This window comes from Malaya genurostris, chromosome 2 (assembly GCF_030247185.1).
Source record: "Malaya genurostris strain Urasoe2022 chromosome 2, Malgen_1.1, whole genome shotgun sequence".
Taxonomy (NCBI): Eukaryota; Metazoa; Arthropoda; class Insecta; order Diptera; family Culicidae; genus Malaya; species Malaya genurostris.
The window spans coordinates 194,906,936-194,920,217 of record NC_080571.1 but is presented as its reverse complement, the minus strand read 5'-3'; positions in this window follow the sequence as shown (position 1 = coordinate 194,920,217).

The window sequence follows — 13,282 nt, the reverse complement described above, 5'->3', positions numbered from 1 at the left end:
AAGGGACTATCCAGCGAGCGAATTTCATTTGACAAGTCGTTTTCTTTTGTTTACTGGTTGAGATATGTGCAAAAATAATAATTATCATTTAGATAACTCGCTCTGCTCACACCTTTGTAGGGGTATGAGGTGGGACCATCATCACTATCAACAAGCTACCAGTTTCGTTCGCAGGCAGCCACCGACTGAACCGGGAATTGTGACAAAACATATATATATATATATATATATATATATATATATATATATATATATATATATATATATATATATATATATATATATATATATATATATATATATATATATATATATATATATATATATATATATATATATATATATATATATATATATATATATATATATATATATATATATATATATATATATATATATATATATATATATATATATATATACGGATTCGTTTGCGAAGGCTCATGTAGAGCAGCACGGAGCGTTACTTTTTGGTGCATGACGTACACCGATCGAAGCAGAACTGCTACTGAATGAAATGAGAGGTGTGAAGCAACGATCGAAGCCGTCCCCCATGTAGAGAATTCAGGTGGATGACATCATTTTACTGTAATTGGTTCGTGAAAACATAGGTCGATTTAAACCAATTTTTCAATGGTTGATATACTGAAACGACGTCGCCATATATGTTTAAGTTAAATGTTTTCCATTCGGTGAAAGACCAAACGGTTGAAACCGAGTATAAATAAACATTAATTAATGAACTAAAACATTTAAAATAATCATTGTTAAATTATATCAATCCATCAACAAATGAATGAATTATTATCGTTCAAAATTCCGAATGGCTACAATTTCAAATTGTTCATTTTAAACGGCTGTTTAATATGTTCATTAGAATAGTTTTACGTCCAACTTTCCCTTAAAAAATGCTCCTTTGGAAAATATTAAACTTTACATGATGCTTGATCAATTTTACAGTTGCTACTAGAAATATTTTCCAAACAAGCAACTTGTTGCTCATCATACAAGCAAAGTGCGCTTTTCTAATCATGCAGTAAATATTATAACAGTAGAAATGCAATACAAAAAAAATGTTTGCTACTTAGGCAGTCAATAGAAATCTATATTAATATACAATTTCAATCACTGAAAACTATGGCAGCTCCGCTGAATTTTTTTATTTTGAAATTGTTCAAAACGTTTATTTTTGAATAGCTCGATGTGTATTGATTCGATGAAATTCAAGTCAAGTGTTGCTCGAGTAAAACGATTCAATAATTTCTGATTTATCGGAAATGAATTATGGAACGTTGTAAAACTTTCAATATGTAATTAAAGGTTGTAGTACGAAGAAAAAATAAAACGACGTGTATTTATTTAGAAAGATTGTCCATAAATATACTAATTGACATCTGTATTTTAATTGTTTTAGATGGCAAAATGGCTCCTTGATTCTTGCAATGTTCGTCTCTCAATTATTTCATATGCAAATGATAGAGCCTGTTCAGTTTTAGTAAGCACATTCATTATTGCATATAAACTATAAAAATATCTTCCTATGATACTTTATTTTATTCCGTGTTTCCTGTGCTATCTGGATTCAATTTGTTCCTTCTTGGTGTTTGGAGTCCCTCGCTGATTGATTATTTATTTATAACGAATGAAAAGAGCATAAAACAAATACAAATGTAAAATTATATTTCAACGACGGATCGGACTATCCCGCTTTGCCGCGAAACGTGATACAGCGCCGGCACGTACAAACAGGGAGCCACTGATGGACATCGCTTTCCGGACTGAGTTTATGTTGTTATGCACTTTTGCAACCATTTCCGGTTACAGTGAGTTTCAGGATTCGGTCAACTTTAGCGGATGCCCTGTGGTCGTATCTCATGCAGAATATTCGCATATTGAGAGCAACCACGCTTCTGGATGATTTCCATTGTGTTAAATCTGCAACAGATGGATGATTTGTGAGCGATTGGTTTCAAGAGAATTAATTTGATTGTATCATTTTATCATTTATTCATTAATGTTCATACAATATGAAGAAATTGGATTACCGCTGCGCTTCCCTAGGTCTAGTCCGAATGAATTGTGATGCCTAGTCCATTTTAAAAATGTAAGTTGTGGTTCTTCCGATGGTTGCTCATATTTTATTCGGCAGATATCTGGAAAAAGAATGTATTGTTAATAACATTTGAAAAGAAGGAAATATATATTTTTGAAAATTTATATTTATACTTTGGATATTTATAATACTTTTCTAATAAAACATCTTTGTCATAATGGAAAGCGGAAGATCTCTTCAATTACTGTTCTCTATTATTGTTATTGCAGCTAATAAAAATTCGAAACAAATTCTGTTTGGAGTTTTCTTTGATTGCATAAGTAAAAATCATGTTTTTGTATTTTCCAAAAAGCTGATTTGAAATGGATTGATGCATCGAGTATAATTTTATCAGCGCCAAAAAGCTGTCAATATATATGAAGGGTGACAATTTGGAAACTTTCATCTGATTTCAAGTGGCAATTTACAAACATAGGAAAACAGTCAACTTTGAAAGATGTATGGCTGGTGCCACGACCTAACTAGTACTAAGCTTCACCTTATGTCGTTTTCGTTTTTAAATTGCACTACACCGGTGTAGCTGCACTGAAACTGTTCGTTTTTACCAATTGCACTACAACAGTGCTACACTTTTTCTGCACAGATACAATCTAGAGTGCCTATAACCAGAGTGACGACGTCTCATCCGTAATGTTGACAACAAATCAAAACATTTTATCCGATATGTTGGCAGTTCCAATAGATTTCCATTGTATTTGACAGGTCGTTTGTTCGTTTAGAACAAAGCTGTCATTCCAAACGAACAGCTGTCGTCACTCTGTAGGCACTCTAATACCATCGGTGTCGCACTCATCAAAAGTTCGGTGTAGCTCTGTGCAGTGGAATCGTTTATTGTAGTCAAGGGTTACTGTTTATGTTTTCATTGTTTGTTTATTCATATATTCGTGTAGCACCGGTGTAGTGCAGTTTAAAAACGGAAACGGCACTAAATACAATGCATTATTTCAGCGCCTTCCAAGACTGAAAACATAGATGAAGTCTTTGATATCATGATTATCGTAATACCTTGTACTACCCTAAGGTTGCTGTAAGAGAGAACGTGATTTGCAAAGCCACACTCTTAGAAAAAACTAAAATTACGCTTGACGTAAATTCAAGTATGCCGTAATTTCTTCGGTGATGACACAATATTACATCTACTAACATGTAAACATATATTTTGCGTCTGTATCGATGTGAGTTTCAGCTAAAACAACTGTGATGTTAATGATATGACTTATCTTCAAATGCTTTGTATTGTGAATGTAGATAAATCGCGACGCTCCTTTTATGTGCATCTATAAAGATTTGTTTATTTGTTAAAATAATCCATCTGACAATTAAAAGTCTTAATGAATAACACGAAGTACAACGAACAAACTTATAACAAGGATACACTTAATAATTTCTGTGAGAACTTGTGCGTCGGCTCACCAAATTCAAAGAGATGCTAACATTTTTTAAGATGTAACATTTTTTAAGTGTGCATGCGAAGAGTTTTGATGCGGTGCAGTTTTACCGCTTCGCGTTAACTCTGACATGTTAACTTTGATCAAATGTAACTGCTTGCTCGTGCATCTTGACGATCCTTGTGATGCTTGCACTCTGACAGTAGCCTAAGGGTGAAGCCAGAGAGAAAGCGACACTCGACGCGAAGCGAAACTTCACAGATAGCAAGGAGTCGCGCGACAGAGCTCCGTTCATTTAGGTTCAGCAGAAAAATGATGCGGATAATTACTAGTCGCTTCACAAAGCATCGAGTTTTCTTTGAAATACATGTCATTTTTCTGCTGAACTTAAATGAACGGAGCTCTGTCTCGCGACTCCTTGCGATCTGCCAAGTTTCGCATCGCGTCGCTTGTTGCTTGCTTTCTGGCTTCACCCTAAGCAACAGTTACCACTCGTGGTAAGAAATTTGCGTCATGTTTACTTTTTTGTGTACAATATCTTGGCTATTGGTAGATATCGCCGAGTTCAAAGGGTTAAACAACAATTCACTTACTAGACTTTTAAGTCGTAGTTTACCAGATTACTTTTTTCTGCAGAGATTATGTGGAAATTGCCGATCGAACTTACCTTTCCTGCGGCTTATGATTGAAAGAGGTCGAAGCTAGTGGCTTCTTGTTCTCGTTCGTAGTCGAGGATTGCTGCGACGAATATTGGTGGATGTTTTTTAATGTCATTGACTTAGTAGTCAAGCATGAAACCGACGACACGACCAGGCACTCCGAAGAAAAATCGAAATAAAAAGTGTCTGTGAGTGATTTTCCGTCAGTTGCCACAAATATAGCGGCCCCTTGATAATGATAAAATTATTCTTTTTAGGCAACACTGTTCTGGTTGCTATGCTTTCTTTGTCAAAGAACCGCATATATAGAAATAAACAAACAAACTGGAAAACTATCCCGTTCCATTGTCAGTAGCCACGAAAATGCAAGAAAAAAAAGGATTAATTTCGGAATAAAGCGATCTATTCTCTTGTGTGCAGCCACATATTTCCAAATCTGTTGCAATAATATGGACACAAGACGAAACTGAATTTATTATAATGTGTATTTGCTAATAATCAAGAAAAATTACTGTTTCTAAAACTAAAAAAAACGTGGAGCAGGATGTTTATTTCGTTTATTATGCATTCAATTGAGACCAAAACATTATTTCGTAACACTAGAAGAACCCTTACAGAACCCTTACCCTCAATGGGAAATGAACGATAATGAAATTGCTGCGTTCTGTGATGTCGTTTTGAAACACCAGTATTAAATTTAAGCTATTTTCAAATATCCTTTAAACATTGAGTCAGTAACAATAAAATGCATTTATTTATGTTATTTCTCTGCTAAATCATGCTAGAAAGCTTGATTGTTTTCCATGAAGATCTTTATTGGAGATGCGTTTCAAGTCTTCTCAAGAGAATTTCCAAGAATTATCCAGATGTCATACTAAAACTATTCTAGGGTTAGCAAAAGTCATAAAACAAAAGTTTGTCTCAATGGCGCGAAAAAATAGTAATGCTGATGATACGATCTTAGCAGAAATTCTTAGTCGCATAATTTAAAGATTTTATGAAAACTATGCAAAAGTTTCAATTCATTATTGAATTTTTCTAATGGTATGAGATGATGATGTAGTTGATTGGTAACTGCTTTGGTATCAAATTTCCGGTGCATACAATTACTGGTGGTGCAAATAAAATAATATAACTTATCCGTATCGCAAAAACATAGCGTTTCACTTAACTTTTAAGGGCCGATTCTTGTTTTTAGGCAAAGTAGTAAAATGCGCGACTGGTATATATCGATTCGGAGTTAGTTTTGTTTATCTACATAAACATGTTTTTGAATAACAGTATCCAAGGTATCTGTTATTCGAAATCAATAATTTATCAAATCGAGTTGCCAGTTTTAACAAATTTTCAAGTAATTTCGTTCTGACATTTCGAGTTACTGAGGGGTAGTCAGATTTGCGATACAGTTTTAATAGACGAGTGCCAGGTCGTGTCGTCGATGAAACTCTTCAGACTTGAAGGAGGCACATTGATGATTCGTGTAGTATTGCCGAATCCGTATCCCACATATTCGCCCTTATTCTGAATAACGACGTATTGATTTTTCGATCGAATGTGGTTCGATCGAATCATAGCTACCTTTGATTTTGCTAGCGTTATTGGGAATACGAATGAAATACGAGCGAAAAAACGATACGACGTTATTCAGAATAAGGGCGATTAGTTTAATTATATTTCTTCGCGTTTCGCCTTCGGCTCGTCAGTGCTTAAAGCAGTTCAAATTGAACTGCCATCTCGTGCCTAGCAGTTCAACTTAAACCGCTAAGCAGACGCAAAGTTTGCACTACTTATGCAACCCTCAAACAATATTGCACAAGTGCTATAATATTTCTGACGTCTCAGGCGTAAACGTCAGAAATAATATAGCACTTGTGCAATATTGTTTGTGGGTTGCAGCCGAGCCGAAGGCGAAACGCGAAGAAATAGAAACAAAATATGTGCTTTTTGCACAAACCAACAAAAACCCCTAAATGTTCAGTTTAATTATATTATATTTGTATAATTAGAACTACCCACTAAAACACCTTGGATCTCAAACCCTATCTCCCCGGAACTACCGTTAGCCATATTTTAGCACTGAACCAAACATTTTAGAAAACTTAAATTTTGAGTTAGCATCTCGGTGCAATATCCGAAAAGTCGTTACATAAATAGTGTAAGCTTTGCGTGTGCTTAGCGGTTCAAATTGAACTGTTAGGCGGCGATGGCAGTTCAATTTGAATTGCTTTAAGCACTGATGAGCCGAGGGCGAAACGTGAAGAAAGCTAAAATAAAATATGTGCTTTTCTGTACGAACCCAAAAAATCCCTAAATGTTCAAGTAAGTCGTATTTACGACAAAACTCAAAAATGATTTCAGTATTTTTTTCGACTTATTACTCGTTGGATAAATATACGATACATTAAGGGGGTGCTCTATGAAATGGTCCGAAAAAGCGATCATTTTAAGGTGAAATGTAGCATCATAAAATTTTATCCGCTTCAGTTGAACGAACCGTCGCACAAAACGTACCAAGAAAAACGGACACATAGAAACAAGAACTTTTTTCAATGATTGAGCGCAGTGGGCTTACCTCTCGTTGGCTTGTAAAAAAGACGTAATGGATTTTTGAATCCTTCACACTTTGAATATATGCTAATTCAATCATTATTGTTAGTGATTACTCTTACACTAGAGCTATAAATCATGAGTAATTATGAATGATTAACATGAGGTTATATGTATATGTATTGACTAATTTGCTAACCATAAATATTCCTGAGTTTAGTAGCAAGCATGGATTCTCCTTCAAAAGAACGATTGAAGACAAGATAACATTCAAGTATTTTCGATAGTGTTTTTGGTTCTTCGAAAATCGGTCTAGTTTTTGAATAATTGATCAAAAACGCAATTTTCACATTCCGCTACATTTCACCTTAATTACTTCTATCGATAGATACATTATCTGACAAATATCGTATCCGAACCTCGAATACTTTTGGGGATGCAGAGATTTGAACTGATTCGTTCTCTGCCTGTCTAGTTTCTTAAAATCGCGTTTTTAGATCCCTTTCACAATATAAAAACCTGTTTTAATCCACTAAGTGGTGTAATGATACCTTTCGCATATCAATCATACTATCATATATAATATTGTGATATTCTTCAAAATAATTCTCTTTGATTCTTGAGCAAATAACCGAAATCGGTTTGTTTGACCGTCTACTGAAAAAAACTATCAATTGGAGAAGATTTGAGGTCGATTTAGACAATTTTTTACGTTTTTTTGCCCTTTTTAGTGATGGTATAAAATTTACACACTTTACCCTATATTTCCGGATCCTGAGATTAGATCCGGATGAAATTCAGTAATGCCGTATGGGACCACAGAAACTTTCACTTGAACTTAAGTTTGTGAAAGTCGGTCGCGTCATCCATGAGAAAAGTAAGAACACATGTTTTCATTTTTTTTGCACATTTTACCCCGTAACTCCGAAACCAGAAGTCAAATCCAAATGAAATTCAAGAATTTAGTATGGGACCTAAAAAGCTTTCATTGGTATCTAAGTTTGTGAAAATAGGTTTAAACATCTCCGAAAAAAGTTGGTGCACTTATTTTCAAAATTTTTGCACATTTCACTCCATAACTCCGGAACCAGAGGTTAAATTCAAATGCAATTCGGGAATTTAGTATGAGACCACAAGACTTTTCATTTGAATCTAGGTTTGTGAAAATCGGTTCAGCCATCTCCGAGAAAAGTTAACGTTACATACACACACATACACACAGACATGTTGCATACTCGACGAACTGAGTCGAATGGTGTATTACATGAATTTTTATTTCTTACCCTCAAACATATGTATATTCACAGATAATGGAGTTTTTAAATCGCTTTTCTGTTTTTGTTCAGTGAAACACAAAAAAAATCACTACTCACGCGAATGGTGCTGCTCAAGAGATTTAAATTTTCCTGTTTGAAGAAATCGTTTCCGCTCTTTTGTTATTAGAGTCATATAATGCGTTTGTATTGTATTCCATAGACGACGTTTAAACGCATGGAAAATTATAGTGTTTCATTTTCATCAATCTTGGTTCCTAACTTTGATAGTTGCGTTGTATCGAGAAATGATTGCATTACTCAGTCGTTATTGTATTGAAACACTAAATCATAAATATTAGATTGAAGAGGACAATCAAACACACTATAATTTGTTCATCACATTCGATATCAACGTTATGCTACTCAACTAAGTTTATTCTCGTCTACAGTGCGGTAGTTTCCCGCCAATGACATATTTTTTTCTTAGTTCCTCTCAACCAACTTCTATTGAGTTTAACTCTGCCTGGGAAGATTTTTATACTTATCTGTCTTCCTATAACACAAGTGGACCTGATATGAATTATTTATTGGCGTATTTACTTGTATGAGTGCGCTTGAAAGTTTCACTGCTTTTTATGTTGTCTGTATTTTCGGGGGTTTAACGGATTTAAGATGCTACTGAATATTCTATGAGAACAAGGATGCACTCGTGATTTAGAGGTTGGAAAACGTTAATGCTTACGTGAAATAGAACGATGCACTTTGTATGAACTTGATAGTTTTATATTTAATCAATAGTAACCGTTAGGTACTGTTCAACGACTTGATAGTTTTATATTTAATCAATAGTAACCGTTAGGTACTGTTCAACGACGATTCATACTAGTTTGTTGAGTCGCCCTCGTCAGGAACTAAAATTCCAAGGATTCATTTTCTGCAAAATTGAGAACTTTCAAATTTTGTCAGTGTAAACTTTTATTTACTATTGCATTATGACCAAGTATTTTTATTGCTGTTTACTTGAGGAAATATCGGTAGTATGGGACAGTAATTTGAATACGAGTAAGCATTGAAAGCACCGTAATTGTGGATTTTAACGAAGTGATGCACTTTCGGATCAATATTCAAGTAGGCAGGCCTGTACCCAGGATTTTATTTCGGGAGAGGCCCAAAGATTAAAAAATAATGTTACTGAAGATTGCTTATGTACATAATTCTCGGTGTGCATTTTACGGCTGTTTTTAACATACATTAAAAAATTTTTCACTGGAACTGATATTATATTACATTTCATTACGTTTACTGTCTTGTTATTTCTGTAACACATGTCTGAGACATTCTAAATAACTATATGTTTTTGATTTCGGGAGGGGCCAGGGCCCCTCGGACCCCATCTGGGTACGCGACTGCAAGTAGGATTTTGAGTCAACAAATCTGCTCTGAAAATCTACACCAGTCATTTCTAACGGAGAAGACATCGACTCCCAATGCGTGTCAGCACCCGGTAGGGCCTAAGGGTGAAGCCAGAGAGAAAGCGACACGCTACTCTACTGCGAAGCTTGACAGATCGCATGGAGTCGCACGGCAGAGCTTTGTCCATTCAAGTTTAGCAGAAAAATGACATGTATGTCAGAGTGAGTGCGTTGCGATCGGTCAGTGGTCGCTTCGCAACGCATCGAGTTCACTCTGACATACTTGTCATTTTTCTGCTGAACTTGAGTGAACGGAACTCTGCCGCGCGACTCCGTGCGATCTGTCAAGCTTCGCTTCGCGTCGCTTGTCGCTTTCTCTCTGGCTTCACCCTAAGATAATTCGCTTTGCTGCTGCAGTGGAAGTGTGTGTTTGAAAATTACCTACCTACACGATTTATAACACCGAAAAATTCTTTCAAAATTGTTAGGGTAATGTGAAAATTGTATGAATATTTCGTGCAGATAAATATTTGTTCTTAAGATTGAAGAACAATCCTTAGAAATGTCGAATGCTCCAAGTGACTAAAAACGAATTTGTATTAGTAAAAAAATGTATTCAATACATGGTGATAAATCCGTTATCGTTGTCATGGGCACATGTACTTCTTGCTCTTGAGATGGTCATAAGCGTATTTTTATGGGGGGAAGGAGCGTAGCAAGTGTCATAACCAAGGAGGGGTCATAAAAAACTCATATTACTTGATCAAAACCGATATTTTTTGAAGATCTTAGAAACATTTTGCATACCGTAGATATAATTTAATGGGGGATGGATGCAGCAAGTGGGGGGGGGGAGGTTGTAATGTTTGTAATGGCATAACTTCAAAACTACTTAACGGATTGCTATTAAATCTGGTACATGTACTTCTTGCTCTTCAGATATGGTTATAAGAATATTTCCATGGGGGGAGGGAGCGTAACAAGTGTCCTTAACAAAGGTGGTCATTGAAAATATTATCTAATTTGACGAGCATCGGTACTTTTTGAAGACACTTTTTACACAACTTAGATAAGATTATGAGGATATTCTGTTAGGAGAGGGTGTAGTAAATGCCTCTAAAAAAGGAGTGCAATGTTTGTAACGGCATAACTCCGGAACTATTGCACGAATCGCTATAAAATTTGTTTAGTTATTTCTTGCTGTTCAGAAATAGTCAAAAGGTATTTTTATAGGGGAGGAAGCGTAGCAAGTATCATTAACAGGAGGGGCCAAGAAAAAAAAATCATAAAATTTGACAAAAATCGATAATTTTTGAAGATCATTGAAACATTTTTCATACTTTGATATGATAGATATGGGGAGTGAATGTAGCAAGTGCATTAAAAAAGGGGGATGTAACGGCATAACTCCGACACTACTGAACGGATTGCTATCACACTTGGCATAGCTGCTTTTTGCTCTTCAGAGATAGTTGTAAGGGTATTTTTATGGGGGAGAGAGCGTAGCAACTATCCTTAACAGGGTTAATGAAAAAAATTATTTAATTTGACGATAATCGATACTTTTCGGAGACCATGGATACTTTTTGTGCAACTTAGGGTATTCGTGTGGGATGGATGTAGTACGTCCCTCTAAAAAGGAGATGTAATGTTTGTAACGACGCAACTCCGGAACTACTGAACGGATTGCTATCAAATTTGGCACAGATACTTCTTGCTCATCAGAAATGATCATTAGGACATTTTCAGGGAGTGTCATTAACATGGGGGGAGAGGTCAATGACGAAATTTGAATAGAATCGACATTTAGACTAAAAGGAGGGGTTTTTAAAAATAAATTTCAATCTCCCATTTTTTATGAAACAAGACAGTGGCAAAAATTTCAAGGTCGTATTTTTCTTTGAATAATTTCAAAGGATCTGGTTCCATTTTGCCGGGGAATTTAAAGAGCTAAGGGAAAATAATCTTTATCTGTCTATGAACGCGAGTGTATTTAAGTCTCAGCATAATTACGAAACAACTAAACGAATCGCCACTAAGTTAAGCACATGTACCAAAGGTGGGAATCGATATTTTTTGAAAAGCACAGATACACTACTCAGTGTAATCATGGAGGAGATCTGTAGTAATTTCACTGACAAAAATGAAGTTAAATCAAAATAGATTATAAGGTTGTTTTGAGGGTGAGAGAGTGGAGTAAGTGCCCCGAACATAGAGAGTGTAAGAAAAAATTGATCGGGTTTTACGACAAATTGCTACTTCTTCACGAGTACAGTATATTTCTAGCAACTAAGTGAGGTTCACAAAAATATTCACAAGAGGAAGGGGAAATCTGTATTCTCAACATTGATCTGAATTGACGAAATCATACAATCAATGTGCATTTTATTATGTAAATTGAGAAAACTGTCATGGAAATAAGATTACAACAACATTTATATTAACTGAATCATTCTATAGGGTTTCTTCTCCGATAAACAACCAAAATGGTTAAAACCTTGGTAAAAAAAATTATATAAAAACGTCATTTTATAGTACGAATGATGTTGAACAACCTTTCGTTATAAAATAATAATTATCAGATGGAAAATTTTGAGCAATTAATGATGTCATAATTTTTCTAAAGAGGAGGGAGTAGCAAGTGTTCATAGACATGGAAGCCAAAGGTATTGTAGATCGATTGTGACGAGGAAGTACGGAAGTACGTTACAAGCACATATACGTATGATACTCGGAGGTTACTAAGAAGGTATTTATAGAGAGAAAGGTGTTTTAAATGTTCCTAACAAAAGGGTTCAAATATAAAACTGACCCAATTTGTCGAGAATACCATGAAAATTATGATTATTGTGAGATCTGAGATGGGACACTGATCATTCGCAATCTGAACATGAACGGAGTATTGTTCGATCGGGTTTTCGTCAAAGTTATGTTTCACTACAAGAGTATTTCACTAGGCAGGACAACATCGAGAATTTTTTTCGGCCTTCCCTTCACGAAACATTTCCGATCAACGCCGGGTAATTCAGCTAGTTTATGTATAAAATCATATTCCAAACGGTTTGTAGAAAAAAAAAGTACAGCTTTACCGTGGTTTTTAGTAATAATATTTAAAAGTACATATTTAAATAATTTGTTTGACTGTACAGCTTTTGTTTGACTGGATTCTTTAGAATATAGTTGCATAGCATTTAAAACATTAGTTAATGTCAAGAAATCTAGAAAATATTGGCGTATAAAATGCGTTCATTATACGATTTCATTTCGTGTGTGAATGATTGAAGAAATGAAAACGGATCGTTTAGCTATTTTTGAGAAAAAAAAAACAGATAAAAACATTGAATGCAAAAACCGGACTCGGATTTTGCAATACAAAATTCGAATAAAAACATTTCTTTTTTAGGAACCCAACAACAAACTTTGAATGTGAAAACCGGATAAAAACTATGTCGGTTCTTCCGAAACAATTGTTTCCATACGATTCTTGCATTCAAAGTTTTTCCGACAACTGTCACTGTAGAACGAAGCATGGATTTGATCGCCCGTAGCAAACAAGCAAACCATGCTTCGTTTGCAACAGCATTTGGCAAATAAACTTTGAATGCAAGAATCGAATGAAAAAATTTGTTTCGGAAGAACCGACTAAGTTTTTGACCGATTCTTATAAAAAATAGGTTTTTTTTTAACTATAAATGCATGCATACATGCAAAGTCCGTGTCCGGTTTCTGCACTCAATGTTTTTACCGGGTTTTGCATTCAAAATATTTCTACGGATTCTTTTTGCACATTGTAGCTTTAATTTTGATTCATTGAATGTTAAACATGATTTCCGTTCAGACAGTTAAGCTATTCTTCATTTCATTAAAGGTGCAAATAGAGCTTCCAGGTAAGTAACGATACCACATT